Source organism: Triticum urartu, chromosome 5A, assembly GCF_056163025.1.
Source record: "Triticum urartu cultivar PI428250 chromosome 5A, HENAU_Tu73, whole genome shotgun sequence".
NCBI lineage: Eukaryota > Viridiplantae > Streptophyta > Magnoliopsida > Poales > Poaceae > Triticum > Triticum urartu.
In genome coordinates this window covers 420,194,966-420,213,178 of record NC_141877.1, presented here as the reverse complement: position 1 = coordinate 420,213,178, position 18,213 = coordinate 420,194,966, and positions in this window count along the sequence as shown.

The window sequence follows — 18,213 nt, the reverse complement described above, 5'->3', positions numbered from 1 at the left end:
CTATGATGAACTGCAGTTTGGTTTAACAAAAACTCCAAAATTAGTCCTTCTTGTGTTTAAAAGAAATGGATAAAAAACGGATCATGGTCACGAAGCCTAGTCAAGTTAGAAAGCTGATCATAGCAGACCAGACACGATCGCTGCTGTCTCGCACATCGGTACCACCTTCAGCAACGGATCGAGCACCGGCAGTTGCTCTAGCACTGACAGCGGTAGCAGCTCAGTCTGATCCAGCTGAGGATTGGGCACCGACCGCGTCAGCGGATCAGGCTGATCTACCGGAGGATCGGGCATCGACAACGGCACCTGCTCCGACACCGGCACCAGCTCTACAAGGAGCACCATCTCAGGCAGCAGCAGCGGCTTCGACACCTGCACCAAAACTTGCACTTGCATCTGCTCCAGCCCGTGCAGCGGCAACCGAACGAGCAGTTGCACTGGCAACAGACTGGGCTGCAGTTCGCACTTCATATACCAAAGTCCTTACAAAAACCGACATGTCCACCTTCTTGGTAAGCATTGGCCGCCCAAGTGTTTCGTTCTTTTTTCTTTCCATGTTGTTTGCATGATTCAATGTGTTGATCTAACTGTTTGGGTAAGTCTTCTTGTTTGCAAACAGAGAATTCCTAGAGCAACGAGGGAGTCGTTCAACAATCCGGGCGACAGCGGCCAAGTTTCTCTTACCATGCGCAACCTTGGTGTGAATGAACCTGCTCAATATACCGTAAGTACAAAGGATGGTCGCATGATGATTTATGCTAAAGGATGGTCAAGGTTCAAGTCTAAATCATATCTCGCGGTAGGGGATGATCTCAAAATCGAACTTTCTCGGCAAGGAGAGCTGGTTCAAATCAACTTTGAAATTCTTCAGTAGCAGCACGCAACTGCTGAACTGATCTATCCTACGAGAGATTTTGATGTAATAATTTGGCATGGTGAAACAAGTGTCCTGTGTGTATAAGTAATACGACAATATTATTTATCACATGGTATATCATTGATAGAATTGTAACTCTCATTGCTGGTTAGGAACTGTCGTTTGATTTCATTCCAACAGCTGTCGTGCTTTATTCAATTTTGTGTATCCTCCTTGCGACAACATCTAAAACCAGCACCGTACCGATCGCTTGCAATATGAAAAGCACTGAGGTAGAACACATGGGCCCCCAAACATGCAGGGTGGGCCTGCGGCCCAAAGTCCAGAACCGTGAGCCTGTCTGAGTATTATATTCTCAGCTGAACCCCCATAATGCCCGTGCGTTGCACGTAACATCAAGATGCATTTGTATGAGTATTTTATCTTGTGAGAGAAAAGTATGAACGAGGGAAGGTCTTATTTGAAAATGTGGAGAGGTATGTGGGTACCTTTTTGCAAAATTGTCATAGTTTCTTTCCTATCCGTCAGATATAAATTGGACGACCTATATTGCAGGATGGCAGGCACACCATCATCACCAACTCATTTATACTGTGTTAAAAAATTCTGTTTTTTATAATTATATATGTTATATATATTCCCCTTGATTTTTCTTATGTGTAAAGTTGTGATATAAAAGATTTTTCTATTTCTTTACAGAGGGAGCATCTCTTTGTCAAAAATATATTTATGTATAACTAGTTACTCCTGTCTTTCTACTTCCTTTCACTGATATGTGGGGCATCCGGCAACGGGGTCCGCGTGCCATATGCACCAAATTAGAGTGCACAACTGCACGGTAGACACACCCCGGTCGTAGTGCTGTAGTAATGCCCAATGAGCCATCAATATCACAAAAAAAACCACCTTTCCAGCTTTAGCAGTAAGCTGGACGGACGAAGCGACAATATTTCACTAGGCCTGAATCCCCTTCTCCCTCGTCTGCTTGTTTAGAGAAAACCCCCTCTCGGCGATTGCATAGGGTTTTCTCATGGAGAACCAAGTACGAATTCTCCATCCACCCCCGATAAATCCAAGTCCCTTGGTCGCGGGTAATCCTAGGATGGCAGTCGCCGCCGTTGATGTATTTTTCTTCCTACTGAATCTAGTGTGTTTCATTTGCAGTGCCCAAAGTGCGAGGACCCTACAGGTTTCTGCGCCCTCGGTGAGACGCCACACTTGTTCCTTCTCATCCTAACACGGGATTTTAAAACACGCACAGTATGTTCCTAGAATCCTCTTTTCTATCCGGGGGTGGGGTTTTTTTGAACATGCTGTCGACTAATTTGGAAATTTGGATTGCTATATTTGGATAAAAGGTACTACCAGTACGATGGTCAGCACTGACGTGAAGGAGGAAGTTATTTCTAGATTTGGATAGGGAATACATTGTGTTCTCATATTATTTTTCCTGCAGTGCATTATTTGCTCTGCCAGAACACATGTACTCAAGGTGCTCGGCCTTGGCATAACTGAATACACCAGTTTAATGGTCACAGTGAAGACAACCCATGGATATAAGTTCCGAGTTGGGTTCATGAGCCAAGAAGATCGCTGCTTTTTTTATGGCCGAACTTGGATAAACTTTCTCAAGTGTTACAGACTGAAAGTTGGCGCACAAATGTTGATGGAAATAGTAGAACCTGGTCTCATCTTCACTGCGATCTTCCACCCTGACGTCGTTCCAATTGTTCATCCATGTTAGTTTTGTATCTAGTTCTTGCTTGTTGCCTCGATTACTTCTTAATCCACCTATTCTGTCTAACTAATCACAATTTAACTTTAGAAGTAGCAACGAATCTCTCACGAAGATGCTACTTCCAACTAATGTTTTCTTATAATTGGTGGCACGTGTAGGTTTTTTCTGAGTTAAGCAGGCTGCTCGTTTGTTATTCTGTAACAACTCGGCTGTTACTGATGGCACTGAAGTTGACTGGGACGACATCCACAAGTTCCTACACTTTATTGATTGTCTTGAGGTCCTTGTGGGGTGTTTCAATGATGGAAGGCCACGTGGGATATGTGTGCCACTGCTGCACTCACTGAACAGGTCCAACTGGGTCGCGAAATTTATGGTACGAGCTGTTTTCTGTTATATATGTTGTTCATAAACTATTGCTTATACACAGTTTTACAGCTGTGATCTTCTTGAAACAGAAACTGCCCAGTTCTATTGTTCCTATACAGATGCCTGACCATGGTCGGGTCAGACTTGCGCGTGGTCACAACATGACGTTTATGTCGACCTACTCCATTCCCCTTGGAGGTGAAAAGATACTTATTCATGGATGGTCTCAAATAATGAAGGCCCGTCCATCTTGGAGAATAGGACAGAATATTATGTTCCTGCTTTTCCATGGCTCTAAAGCGAATATCCTGTTTATTGACCACATTGCGAGATGAAGCCGCTTTCAGAAGGTTGTGGATGCGTGGGGTGGCGCATGGGCCTTGTCCTAGGGCTTGGCGGCCTCACCCTTGGTTAACTGTCGGCAAAGTAGCACTGTTCAAGGTGTGCTTTGTACGGTTGAACCTGTATAAGTACTCATACTGCTTTCAGCTATAGTTGTTAAGTGCCCATGCTGGTTTCAGTTAAGGTTGTTAAGTACTCATGTTGCTTTTACAGTCTGTCGTGTTTCGTCAGTCCTGTCTTCCTCCAGCCGCCAAAACCAAACCAGCGCCGGCGGGGCCGCCTGCTTCCGCCTCCCACGGCTGGCTGCGCCTCAGCGCACGCATCGCCGCCCCACCGTCTCCTAAATCATTAACGCCGACGTCCGAGGCCTCGCCGTCGTCCTCCACGCGCTTTGGTGCGCTCGCCGCAGCGCCGCCCTCTCGCGTTGTCAACCTGCTCAACAAACAACAGGAATCGGCAGAAGTACATGGAGAGGATGACAGTACGGGCCCACCATGTCAGTGTAAGGAAAAATAAAATGCTTCCTCCTAGTGTTTTCCTGACATCTGGGACCCATGACATTGTGAGCGTATATAGTCAATAGACAAGAGAACAACACAAGATCGGCTGACACCTGGGATGTAGCAGGGTTTGAACTGGGCTGTGGCCCTTCTAGCCGAGGCTTATATTTTATGTTCACCATGTGACCAGCCCAGCTATTTTTTCTTTGTGAAAATGAGCCCAGTTTATTTTTCTGAAGAATACCCAATCCAAGCCTATTTATTTTTCTATGCCCTGATGGGCTGCAACTCTTTCAAGACGCCTGCAAATCTTGAAAGTAATATGAAATTGGTTGTAAATATAAAAACAGATGACAAATTGGCAATTACTTTATAATTTCTGAATTTTTTCACATTTTCATATTCCTATTTCAATGGGCATTAACCTAATTTAAATATATCTTCAAAGTACTTTAAATCTGACTCGACATTTCGGTATTAAAAATAGTTTGGAACCCACAAAAATATGCGAAATTGGCCCTGACCAACCAATAAAACGGACTGCAATAAATTGCATAAGAAGTCGCAATGAGCTATATATAAATAATTAAAAAAATAGGGAATGGTCTGACTTATGGGCCTATTAAGTTGATGCATATGCAAGATTTTTTTAGTTATTATATACGTCAACAAACGATTCTAGTAGACATAATCGTTGGATGTCAATCCAACGGCCGTCGTGTTTCTTCAATCTCTGATCTTCTTGCTCCAGCCGCCAAATCCAGCGCCCTCTTCTTGCTCCAGCCGCCAAATCCAGCGCCGGCGCGACCGCCTGCTCCCGCCTTCTATGCAGGACTCACTGCCCCTACTACTCCCACCGCTGGCCAGGGCATCCCTCTACTCACCCACACCCCATGTTATTCTGCGGCGACGACAGCCTCACACCGCAGCCGAACCAGTGAACCCTCGTACTCCTCTCCGCGTGGGCATCCACTTTCGCGTCTTCCCCGGCTCTGCGTCGTCCCCTTCCTAGGCCTCGCCGTCGTCCACCGCCCTCGTGCTCTCGGCGTAGCATGGTCAACGTGGTCAAGGAACGACTTCCATCGGAAGAGTACTGTCGTGCAGAGGCTGACAGTTGGGTCCATGACAGCTGTAAGGAAGTGCCTCCTTATTACGCGGAAAATAATTATTCCTCCACCTGACAGCAGGGACCCACCGGACGGGCCACCTTATTTGGTGAAAGAAATGTTTCCCCCCTGACTGCTGGGATCCACCGAACGGGCCACCATATTTCGCGAAAAAAACGTTCCCCCGTTGTCAGCTCGGACCCACCGGAAGTGCCTCCTTATCATGCACAAAAAATGAATACTCCCCCTGCTGGTTGGGACCCACCTTGGTGGGAGGCCGACTTGTGGGCCTACTAAGTTGACGGGGACGGAGTGCTTTGTCAACTTAGTCATTATGAACGATTCTAGCTCCAGTGACCGTACGATGTCCATCCAATGGCCGTAGTGCTTCTTCAACCTGTGGTCTTCTTGCTCTAGCCGCCCAAAGCAGCGCCGGTCGTGTCGCATGCTCCTGCCTCCCGTGGCTGGCTGTGCTGCCGCGGAGGTGTCACCGCCCCCTACTATTCCCACCGCTGGCTAGGCCATCCCTCCACTCACACACGCCCTGTTATTCTGTGGCGACGGCAGCCTCACACCGCAGTGAACCAGTGAACCCTCGTACTCCTCTACGAGTGGGCATCCACTTCCGCGTCTTCCCCGGCTCCGCGTCATCCCCTTCCTAGGCCTCGTCGTCGTCCACCGCCCTGGTGCTCTCGGCGCGGCATGGTCAACGTGGTTGAGGGCGTCCTGGATTAGAGGGTCTCCGGACAGCCGGACTATATCCTTTGGTCGGACTATTGGACTATGAAGATACAAGATTGAAGACTTCGTCTCGTGTCCGGATGGGACTCTACTTGGCATGGAAGGCAAGCTAGGCAGTACGGATATGGATATCTCCTCCTTTGTAACCGACCTTGTGTAACCCTAACCCTCTCCGGTGTCTATATAAACCGGAGGGTTTTAGTCCGTAGGACAACATACAATCAGACCATAGGCTAGCTTCTAGGGTTTAGCCTCTCCGATCTCGTGGTAGATCAACTCTTGTAATACCCATATCATCAAGAATAAATCAAGCAGGACGTAGGGTTTTACCTCCATCAAGAGGGCCCGAACCTGGGTAAAACATCGTGTCCCCTGCCTCCTGTTACCATCTGCCTTAGACGCACAGTTCGGGACCCCCTACCCGAGATCCGCCGGTTTTGACACCGACATTGGTGCTTTCATTGAGAGTTCCTCTGTGTTGTCGCCATTAGGCTTGATGGCTCCTACGATCATTGATAGTGACGCAGTCCAGGGTGAGACTTTTCTCCCCGGACAGATCTTTGTGTTCGGCGGCTTCGCACTGCGGGCCAACTCGCTTGGCCATCTGGAGCAGATCGAAAGTTACGCCCCTGGCCACCAGGTCAGGTTTGGAAGCTTAAACTACACGGCCGATATCCGCGGAGACTTGAACTTCGACGGATCCAAGCCTCTGCCTTGTGCGTCACGCGGTCACGATGAGTACGATTTAGCTCTACCATCAGACAGTGTTCAGGAGATCGCACCGGCAGCCGCTCCGACCCTCAACTGGGAGCCAGTTGCGCCGTCCATGTTCGAGGGGATGGACCCCGCCACGGAGGCCTTACCCTCAGCGGTAATCGAGCCGAACATCGACCTTACCCTGCACGAGAGCCGTGTTGTCACACTGCCGGATCCTTCTCCGGCCACGGACTCCGAACCGCCTGCGCCCGTTCCTAGCGAATTTGATTGGGCGCCGATCATGGAGTTTACCTCCGCGGATATTTTTCAGCACTCGCCCTTTGGCGACATACTGAACTCGTTAAGGTCTCTCTCCTTGTTAGGAGGATCCTGGCCGAACTATGTCCGGCAGGATTGGGATGCGGATGACGAAGAAATTCGCTGCCCACCCACCACCCACTTAGTAGCCACTGTCGATGACTTAACTGACATGCTCGACTTTGACTCCGAAGACATCGACGGTATGGACGACGATGCGGGAGATGAAGAGGAACCACTGCCCACAGGGCACTGGAAAGCCACCTCATCATACGATATATACATGGTGTACACACCCAAAGAAGGCAATGGCGACGAGACAACGGAGGATGACCCCTCCAAGAAGCAACCCAAGCGCCGACGTCATCGGCTCCGCTCTAAGTCCCGCCAAAGCAAAAGTGGTGATATTGGCACAGGAGATAATAACACTCCGGATAGTGCCGAAGATGGCAACAATCCCCTCCAGCACGATCTAGGACAGGAGGATGGAGAGGCCAGCCCTCCAGAGAGAGCGACAGATGGAGAGGCGGAGGATGATAATTACATGCCCCCCTCCGAAGACAAGGCAAGCCTCGATGATGACGAATTCGTCGTGCCAGAGGATCCCGTCGAACAAGAGCGCTTCAAGGGCCAGCTTATAGCCACGGCAAATAGCCTTAAGAAAAAGCAGCAACAGCTTCAAGCTGATCAAGATCTGCTAGCTGACAGATGGACTGAAGTCCTCGCGGCCGAGGAATATAAACTCGAACGCCCCTCCAAGAGTTACCCAAAATGCAGGTTGCAACCCCGACTGGAGGAAGAAGCGTATGACATGGCTGATCGGCCACCTCATGGCCGCGATAGAGAGGCATTCCAGCCAAAAGCTCAGCCTGCACCCCGACGCCATTCAAATAAAAAGGCATGGGGAAATACGCCAGACCTGTGAGACGTATTGGAGGACAAAGCAAAACATGCAAGATCAATCTATAGATCACGAGGGCGCGCCACTATGCGAGACGATAAACGTCATGCCAGATATAGTAAAAGTAAATCCGGCAGGGGCCGAACATAGCGGGCAAGACTCATTGGAGCTACGTCGCGATATAGCCCAGTACAGAGGTTCCGCACACCCCTTATGCTTCACAGATGAAGTAATGGATCATCAAATCCCAGAGGGTTTCAAACCCGTAAACATAGAATCATACGAAGGCATGACAGATCCTGTGGTGTGGATCGAGGATTTCCTCCTGCACATCCACATGGCCCGCGGTGATGACCTACACGCAATCAAATACCTCCCACTCAAACTTAAAGGACCAGCTCGGCATTGGCTCTAAAGCTTGCCAGCAGAGTCCATTGGCTGTTGGGAAGATCTGGAAGCCGCATTCCTCGACAACTTTCAGGGCACTTATGTGTGACCACCAGACGCCGATGACCTGAGCCATATAATTCAGCAGCCAGAGGAATCGGCCAGGCAATTTTGGACACGGTTCCTAACAAAGAAAAAACAAATCGTCGATTTTCCGGATGCAGAGGCCCTAGCAGCTTTTAAACACAACATCCGCGACAAGTGGCTAGCCCGGCACCTTGGTCAGGAAAAGCCGAAATCTATGGCAGCCCTCACGACACTCATGACCCACTTTTGTGCGGGAGAAGATAGCTGGCTGGCTCACAGTAATAACATATCAAAGAACCGTGGTACTTCGGATACCAAGGACGGCAATGGCAGGTCATGTCGCAACAAACATAAGCTCCGCATTAACAGCGACAATACCGAGGATACGGCAGTCAATGCCGGATTCAAAGGCTCTAAACCCGGTCAGCGGAAAAAGCCATTTAAAAGAAGCACTTCGGGCCCGTCCAGTTTGGACCGCATACTCGATCGCTCGTGTCAAATACACGGCACCCCCGACAAGCCAACCAACCACACCAATAGGGATTGTTGGGTATTCAAGCAGGCCGGCAAGTTAAATACCGAAAACAAAGATAAGGGGCCACATAGCGATGACGAGGAAGTGCCCCGGCAGCTGAACACCGGAGGACAGAAGAGGTTCCCCCCACAAGTGCGGACGATGAACATGATATACGCAACCCACATCCCCAAGAGGGAGCGGAAGCGTGCGCTCAGGGACGTATATGCGTTGGAGCCAGTCGCCCCCAAGTTCAACCCATGGTCCTCCTGTCCGATCACCTTCGATCACAGGGACCACCCCACTAGTATCCGTCATGGCAGATTCGCCGCACTGGTCCTAGACCCAATCATTGACGGATTTCACCTCACTCGAGTCCTTATGGATGGCGGCAGCAGCCTGAACCTGCTTTACCAGGACACAGTGCACAAAATGGGTATAGACCCCTCAAGGATCAAACCCACAAAAACGACCTTTAAAGGCATCATACCAGGTGTAAAGGCCCATTGCACAGGCTCAGTCACACTGGAAGTGGTCTTTGGATTGCCGGATAACTTCTGAAGCGAAGAGTTAATCTTCGATATAGTCCTGTTCCGCAGTGGCTATCATGCACTGCTTGGGCGGACCGCATTTGCGAGATTCAATGCGGTACCGCATTGTGCATACCTCAAGCTCAAGATGCCAGGACCTCGGGGGGTCATTATAGTTAATGGAAACACAGAGCGCTCTCTCCGAACGGAGGAGCACACTGCCGGCCTCGCAGCAGAAGCACAAAGCAGCCTCTTAAGGCAACCCACTAGTTCGGCGATTAAGGACCCGGACAACTTCAAGCGCGCCCGGAGTAATCGACAACTGGACCGCCTCGCAAGTTCCGAGCTCGCATAGCAATGCGGCCCCCACCCCGGTCCCAGCCAAACGGCGAAACCCGTGCCACGCGTACATAATTACGCATTAAAAATACCATGGGCACAGGCGGGGAAGGGGGCACGACTACGGCACGCCCCAAGACGCGGCTTAAACCGTACTGGGGGCTTCCCGCTTTGTTCTTTTTCTCTCTTTCAGGACATTAATCTCTGGAAACCCTGTCCGGCAGCATGATTGCCGAACACATGATGCAGCAACCAAGGAGGCAGAAAGCTACATCACACCACGGAACTCCCAGGTGGATTACGATAACGAGTGAAATACTTGCTTTAATATTATTCCTCAGTTGCCCTTGGAGCGGACATAGTCCTACTTTTTGCTTATCGCACTACCTGTATCATTCTGCTCTAACGCACATTTTTTTAATAAACAATGCATAGCATTAAGACTATTATTGCATTCTTCTTCTTTTATATATATGCTCATTCGTGACATCCAGCACCCGTACACTCTGGTACGGCCAATACGCTAGGGGCTCAAGCATACCCCACAATACGGCGTGAGAAGTCTGAACACTTTCGACAGTGCGGCACCCCGAACTTATAGCATTATATGCATCAGCTCCGAATCATGTCTTTGGTCAATAGTTGGGTTTGCCCGGCTCCCATGTTTTGGTACCTTACGTTATGCTATATCGGCTAAGGTAGCACTGGGAGAACTACTGCGATTCTGCCCCGGTTCAGCTGGGCTAAGCACCTCAGTAGAGAAAGCTAAAACTGACTGTCATGATAAGGCGAGAGACTGGTCGCTGTTCGAGAGGTTTTCGAGTCCCTAAAGACTTATGCCGCTTAGAGCGAGGAGTCGGCCTATCCGGCTTAAGGCGTGTATCGCGCCCCGAATTTAGCCTTCCGAATACTAGGGGCTTCGCCGAAATTTAAAATTATAGAATTCTATGGCTAAGTGAGAGTGATAACGCATTATAGTCCAATTGCCTTGTTCGTTGTGCAGAGCATCTCCCTCGAAGGACCCAACAATGGGAACAAGAGTGCTCAGGTTTATCCCGAACACCCCAGCACTCGTGGCATGGGGGCAGAAACCGACGACTAGCCATCTCTCAGATTTTACAAACAGCCAAACAGAAGGTAATATTTTAAATTCAAACAAGCGTTGCATAGCGCATATGAACAAGTTTTCATAACTACAGGATTACACGAGCAAGTTTACTCGAATATTATATCTTTCGCACACTCGTCCTCTATGAGACAAGCACCCTTCAGGACACCCTCATAGTACATCTTGGGGTGGCGATGCTCCTTGCCCTCCGGCGGCCCTTCCTTGATCAGCTTCACGGCGTCTAGCTTGGCCCATTGCACCTTCACACGGGCGAAAGCCCGGCGTGCACCTTCGATGCAGACGGACCACTTGATGACTTCCAGCTGTGGGCAGGCATCCACAAGCCGCCTCACCAGGCCGAAGTAGCTGTTCGGAAGGGCGTCGCCAGGCCATAGCCGGACTATAAAGCCCTTCATGGCCTGTTCGGCCGCCTTGTGTAGCTCGACCAGCTGCTTTAGCTGGTCGCTCATAGGCACCGGGTGTTCGGTCCCAGTATATTGGGCCCAGAACAACTGGTAAAACGTTGCGGCATCCGACACGTTGTGGGGCAAATCTATGAATGCTCCTGGAGAGCTCCGGATTCGGGTAAGTAACAAGTAATTTACTTTCACATGCTTACTTTGCATATAGAATGCCTTACCCGCCGCTATCTTCTTCATCGCATCAATCTCCTGGAGGGCCTTTTGGGCTTCGGCCTTGGCACTCTTTGCACCCTCAAGGGCCGTGGCAAGCTCGGACTCTCACGTCTTCAAGTCAAGCTCCAGCGCCTCGTGCTTCGTCACGAGAGCGTGGAGCTCTTGCTGCACCTCGCCCACCCGTGCCTCATGCCTCTCCCGCTCGGTGTGCTCCTTGGCCACTTTGTTTTCGGCCTCGGACAGCGCTTGCTTCAGGGTCACCACCTCGGTCGTGGCCCCTGGCAAATTTACGATAATCCTGTCATTTTGCCATCGCTTTCCTTCTATATAGATCCATAGACTAGGTACTACTTACCCTTGTTCTCCTCGAGCTGCCTCTTGGCAAGGCCGAGCTCTTTCTTGGACCCTTTAAGGTCCTACTTCAGTGCGGCGACCTCCGCAGTCAGTGCGGCAGAGGTCAGCAGCAAAGCCTGCATACGCATATAGACATACTTATATTAGACTCCTGCAATATTGTTTGATCCTCTGTTCGGCTTTTCTTTGTGAACACCGAATAGAGCATCATGGGCTACTGTCTATGCGGTAATATTTCTCCTATATTTCAAAAACTTACCTCAAAGCCTGTTAGAAGGCTGGCAGAGGCTTCAGTCAGTCCGCTCTGGGCGGACTGAACCTTCTAGACCACCGCACTCATAATAGTGTGGTGCTCTTCGTCAATGGAAGCGCTGTGAAGCGCTCCCAGCAGATTGTCCGGTGCCTCTGGATGGGCAGAGGTCACCGGCACAGGCGTCTTGCCCCTCTTGGGAGGAGGCCGCCTGCCTGAGTCCGGAACCACTAGAGGTTCCGGCGCGGTGTTCGGCTGAGGGCCGAGCTCGGAGCCCTCGGGGGCTTTGCTCCCCCTGCTCCCGGAGTCCGGAAGGTCGCTTTGAGGCTCCTCCGGGACTGTCTCCCCTCGACCCAGTGCCTCTTGAGACAACACCTCGGCGTTGTCCGTAGGGCAAGGGGAGGTGGCGGTCGGAAGTGGATTGCTATCCATATCCGACAAGCCCAGGGAGCCGTCCGACGAGGATACGTCGATACGGGTTCGGGGCGGTCTGCACAATCATAATTCGGCGTTAGGAGAAGCAGTGCGACAAAGGAATGCTATGAGTTACTCTGGTATCTGAATACTTACGACTTTGCCAGGGGCTTGGCCCTGAGCAGCCACTCGTCTTCGCCTTCGGCGGCGGTGGTGGAGTAGTCCGGAAGGAGAGTCCTTCCCTTCTTGGACCCTTCAGCCCCCAGTAGGGGTGGCCTTCCTTTTCTTGTCTCCCCTGACTGGAGGGGGGACATCTTCATCTTCCTCCTCGTCTTCGGGGGAGGAGTGCGTCGCGGAGTTATCGGACGATGAGTCTGATAACACCTGGCGCCGGGAGCTCTTTTGGGTTCCCTTGGCCTTCTTGGTCTTCTCCGGCACCTTGTAAGGAGCCGGAGTCAGCATCTCCATCAGGAGAGCGTCCACAGTGTCTTCGGGCAGAGGGGCCGGACAGTTAATCTGCCCCGACGTCTCCACCCAGTCCTATCAAAGGCATGAAGATCAGACCCTGCACATGGTTAAGCTAGGGGAAATAGATATCCTACCAGATGTATGGAACTCACCGAATGCGCACGGCGCTTCGTGCTTAACCCACGGTCCTCGGTGAGAGAGGGAGGGACCTCTGCGCCCTTGAACAGCACCTTCCAGACGTCCTTGTGCGTCATGTTGAAGAGCTCGCTCAGAGTCTGGTTCTGGGCCGGGTCGAACTCCCACAAGTTGAAGTCCCGTTGTTGGCACGGGAGGATCCGGCGGACGAGCATGACCTGGACTATGTTGACAAGCTTGAGCTTCTTGCTTGCCATGTTCAGGATACATTTCTGGAGTCCGTCCAGCTCCACTGATGAACCCCACGACAAGCCCTTCTCTTTCCAGGAAGTGAGCCGTGTGGGGAATCCGGATGAAACTTGGGGGCAGCCACCCATTTGGTGTCGCACGGCTCGGTGACGTAGAACCACGCTGATTGCCACCCCTTTATGGTCTCCACGAAGGAGCCTTCAAGCCATGTAACGTTGGGCATCTTGCCCACCATGGCTCCGCCGCATTCTGCTTGTTGGCCGCCCACCACCTTCGGCTTGATATTGAAGGTCTTTAACCACAGGCCGAAGTGGGGCCGGATGCGGAGGAAAGCCTCACACACGACGATGAACGCCGAAATGTTGAGGACGAAGTTCGGGGCCAGATCATGAAAGTCCAGCCCATAGTAGAACATGAGACCACGGACGAATGGATGGAGGGGAAACCCCAGTCCGCGGAGGAAGTGGTGGAGGAAAACTACCCTCTCGTGAGGTTCAGGGGTAGGAACGATCTGCCCCGCAGCGGGCAGCCGATGCGCGATATTCGCGGCCAAGTATCCGGTTCCGCGCAGCTTCTTGATGTGTCCCTCCGTAATGGAGGAAGCCATCCATTTGCCTCCCGCTCCGGACATGATTGGAGAAGGTTGAGGGGAAGGATGTGGGCTTGGAGCTCGAGTGCGCAAGAACGGATAGGCAAGGAGGAAGAAGGCATGGGTAGAAAAAGGTTAAACCTTGTCCCTTTATAAGGGGGGCCGAAACTATGCGCCCCCACTAGCCTGGTAAAACTCGTTTATCCCCCAAGTGCCGTAATCGATGGCGCGGTTGGGTTACCCAGGCCCGTATTGATGAGAATCCCGTAATAAGGGGGACACGATCTCTGCTTTGACAAGACGTGTCAAAAAACTGCCTCGCGTTATGTGCGAGGCTAGTTAAAGGAAACGGTTCGAATAATCACCGAGCCATGGCTTAATGTCATGTTGCCAAAACAAGTCAGCAGATTAGATTTGTGGAAATATTATTCTCTCTACGGTGGTATGTGGAACTTATTTTGCAGGGTCGGACACTATCCTTGTATTCAAATTCTTTTGTGGTGTATTCGGAGGAAGAACCCGCCTTGCAATGCCGAAGACAATACTACGCGCCGGACTCATCGTCATTGAAGCCTGGTTCAGGGGCTACTGAGGGAGTCCTGGATTAGGGGGTCTCCAGACAGCCAGACTATATCCTTTGGCCGGACTGTTGAACTATGAAGATACAAGATTGAAGACTTCGTCTCGTGTCCGGATGGGACTCTACTTGGCGTGGAAGGCAAGCTAGGCAGTACGGATATGGATATCTCCTCCTTTGTAACCGACCTTGTGTAACCCTAACCCTCTCCGGTGTCTATATAAACCGGAGGGTTTTAGTCCGTAGGACAACATACAATCATACCATAGGCTAGCTTCTAGGGTTTAGCCTCTCCGATCTCGTGGTAGATCAACTCTTGTAATACCCATATCATCAAGAATAAAGCAAGCAGGACGTAGGGTTTTACCTCCATCAAGAGGGCCCGAACCTGGGTAAAACATCGTGTCTCCTGCCTCCTGTTACCATCCGCCTTAGACGCACAGTTCGGGACCCCCTACCCAAGATCCGCCGGTTTTGACACCGACAGTGGTCAAGGAACGGCTTCCATCGGACCTGGACTGTACGTGGAGAGCCTGACATCTGGCTCCACGGCTGCAGCAAGGAAGTGCCTCCTTATTACGTGCAAAATAATTATTCCTCCACCTGACAGCGGGGATCCACCGGACGGGCCACCGTATTTCGCGAAAAAAATGTTTCCCCCTGACTGTTGGGACCCACCAGCTACATCTTCGCACGCAAGGAAGTGCGTCCGAGCAAAAAAAATGATTCGCCCCCTGATTGCTGGGACCCACCAGCTACATCTTCGCACGCAAGGAAGTGCCTAACATTCGGGACCCACCTGGTCGAAGCGTACGTAGCGTTGTCATTCTGGTCACGAACGTATACGTACATACTGGTCGATGTAGAGGCGCGCACGTGTCGTAGCAGAGGCGCGCACGTAGCATGTACACGTACGTACAACGGCCAGGGTGCAAGAAAGTAAATATGGCCACATACGTACATACAGGCGGGGTCTCGAACGCCAACTCGCGCGTACGTGCGGCCAGGGCTCGTGTACATGGCTGGGTCGGAACAGAGAAACAACGTCGTCGTCATGTTCATGGGGAGCCAACCGGCTGGGTCGGAACGGAATGTGTCGTCGTGTTCATCGGGAGGGCTTCGACGGAACAGCCGATGGAAACGAGGCCTGGCGTACCGCAGTACAGAGGAAATGGCCTTGTGTTCGACTGGCCACGGTCGAAACGGGGTCCTGTTCATTGGGAGGGGTCTGGCGTACCGCAAAACGGAGGAAACGGACCTCCTACGGTCGAGACGGGGGTCCTGTTGATCGGGAGGGGTGTGGCGTACCGCAAAATGGAGGAAACGGACTTGTGTTGGAGCGCTACGGTCAAAACGGGGGTCCTGTTCATCGGGAGGGGTGTGGCGTACCGCAAAACAGGACTCCATGGGATACTGTTCATCTCCATCGTCGACCCCCTCCAGCCTCCATGGGCTACTGTTCATCCACCGTCGACCTCCTCCAGCCTCCACCTGCGAATGTTCATCCACGGGCTCCTGTTCATCCAGCCTCTACCGCGCGCTACTCCACCGGCTACTGTTCAACCAACCCTCTCCACGGGCTCCTGTTCAACCACCCCTCCACGGGCTACTGTTCATCCAGCCCTCCACCATCTATTGTTCATCCTGCCCTCCACGGAGTGGTCCTATTCATCCAGCCCTCTACGGGGTCCTGTTCATCCAGCCCCAACCGGCTCGATCGATCGGGGTCCTGTTCATCCAGAGGCAACACCACGAGGTCCTGTTCATCCACCCCCACCGGGAACTGTTCATCCAAACCCCCCAGCAACACTCATTGTTCATCCACAGGCAACACCACGGGGTCCTGTTCATCCACCCCCACCGGAAACTGTTCATCCAAACCCCCCCAGCAACGCTCACTGTTCATCCAGAGGCAGCATCGATCGGCTTCAATTAGCAGCAGTAGCGAAGGAATCGCTCGATCGGGTTCAGTTAACAGCCATCGATCGATCGCTCGGGTTCAGTAACGCGTAGCCTGCAGTGCAATCGCTCGGGTTCAGTTAGAGCCCAACACCTCGCTCGGGTTCAATTAGAGCCCAACGCCTCACACCCACGCGTGTGCGTGTACGAGAGAAACGCGCATCGCTCGGCCCCGACCACCCACCGTAACCAGGAACACCCCGATATTTTCCTCGCCCTCGCTTCTACCACAGTTTTTTTCGTCATGGACGGCCCAAAGAATGTCATGCAGCTGCGTCTTCGGCCCGCCCAGGATGAAAAGCCCATTTTTTGTCATGATTTTTTGTCATAGAAGTAGGACCCCACCACATCTATGATGATACCATGTTTTGTCACAATTATTGTCATAGAAGTGTCATAAGTATGACAGAAAAAAAATCGTTCGGCCCAAAATGTCACGGACATGCCTTTTTTTGTAGTGGACCCCGCTGCCACGGGAGGGTAGGACAAAAGATGTCATGCAAGTTCTTTTCCATAAGCATGAATGACTATTTACGGAATACATGCCTACACTATATTTATGAACTGGGGCTAGTTCTGCGTCACCCTAGGTTATGACTGTTACATGATGAATATCATCCATCACCGACCTAATGCCTACGAGTTTTCCACATATTGCTCTTGCTAAGTTACTATTGCTATTGCTATTGTTACAATTGCTAGAAAATTGTTACTGCTGCTACCGTTGCTATTGATGTTGTTACCACTGCTATCAAAACTATCATATTATTGTGCTACTGATCATTGTGCTGCAGATATTTAATCTCCGGGTGTGGTTGAATTGACAACTCAACTACTAATACTTGTAAATATTCTCTGGCTCCCCTTGTGTCGAGTCTATAAATTTGGGTTGAAAACTCTACCCTCGAAAACTGTTGCTATCCCCTATACTTGTGGGTTATTGATACGTCTCCAACGTATCTATAATTTTTTATTGCTCCATGCTATATTATCTTCTGTTTTGGATTTTTATGGGATTTATTATACACTTTTATATTATTTTTGGGACTAACCTATTAACCCAGAGCCCAGTGCCAGTTTCTGTTTTTTCCTTGTTTTAGAATATCACAGAAAAGGAAAATCAAACGGAGTCCAATTGACCTAAAACTTCATGGAACTTATTTTTGGACTAGAAGAAGCCCAGAAGACTTGGAGTGCACGTCAGGGGATCAACGAGGAAGCCACGAGGCAGGGGGGCGCTCCCACCCCCCCCGGGCGCGCCCTCCACCCTCGTGGGCCCCTCGTGGCCCCCCTGACGTACTTCTTCCGCCTATATATCTCCATATACCCTAAAACGATCGGAGAGCACAATAGATCGTGAGTTCCGCCGCCATAAGCCTCCGTAGCCACCGAAAGCCAATCTAGACCCGTTCCGGCACCCTACCGGAGGGGGCAATCCCTCTCCGGTGGCCATCTTCATCACCCCGGTGCTCTCCATGACAAGGAGGGAGTAGTTCTCCCTCGGGGCTGAGGGTATGTACCAGTAGCTATGTGTTTGATCTCTCTCTCTCTCTCTCTTGTGTTCTTGAGGTGATACGATCTTGATGTATCGCAAGCTTTGCTATTATAGTTGGATCTTATGATGTTTTCTCCCCCCTCTACTATCTTGTGATGGATTGAGGTTTCTCCTTTGAAGTTATCTTATCGGATTGAGTCTTTAAAGATTTGAGAACACTTGATGTATGTCTTGCCATGCCTATCTGTGGTGACAATGGGATATCATGTGATTCACTTGATGTATGTTTTGGTGATCAACTTGCGGGTTCCGCCCATGAACCTATGCATAGGGGTTGGCACACGTTTTCATTGTGATTCTCCGGTAGAAACTTTCGGGCACTCTTTGAGGTTCTATGTGTTGGTTGAATAGATGAATCTAAGATTGTGTGATGCATATCGTATAATAATACCCACAGATACTTGAGGTGACATTGGAGTATCTAGGGGACATTAGGGTTTTGGTTGATTTGTGTCTTAAGGTGTTATTCTAGTAC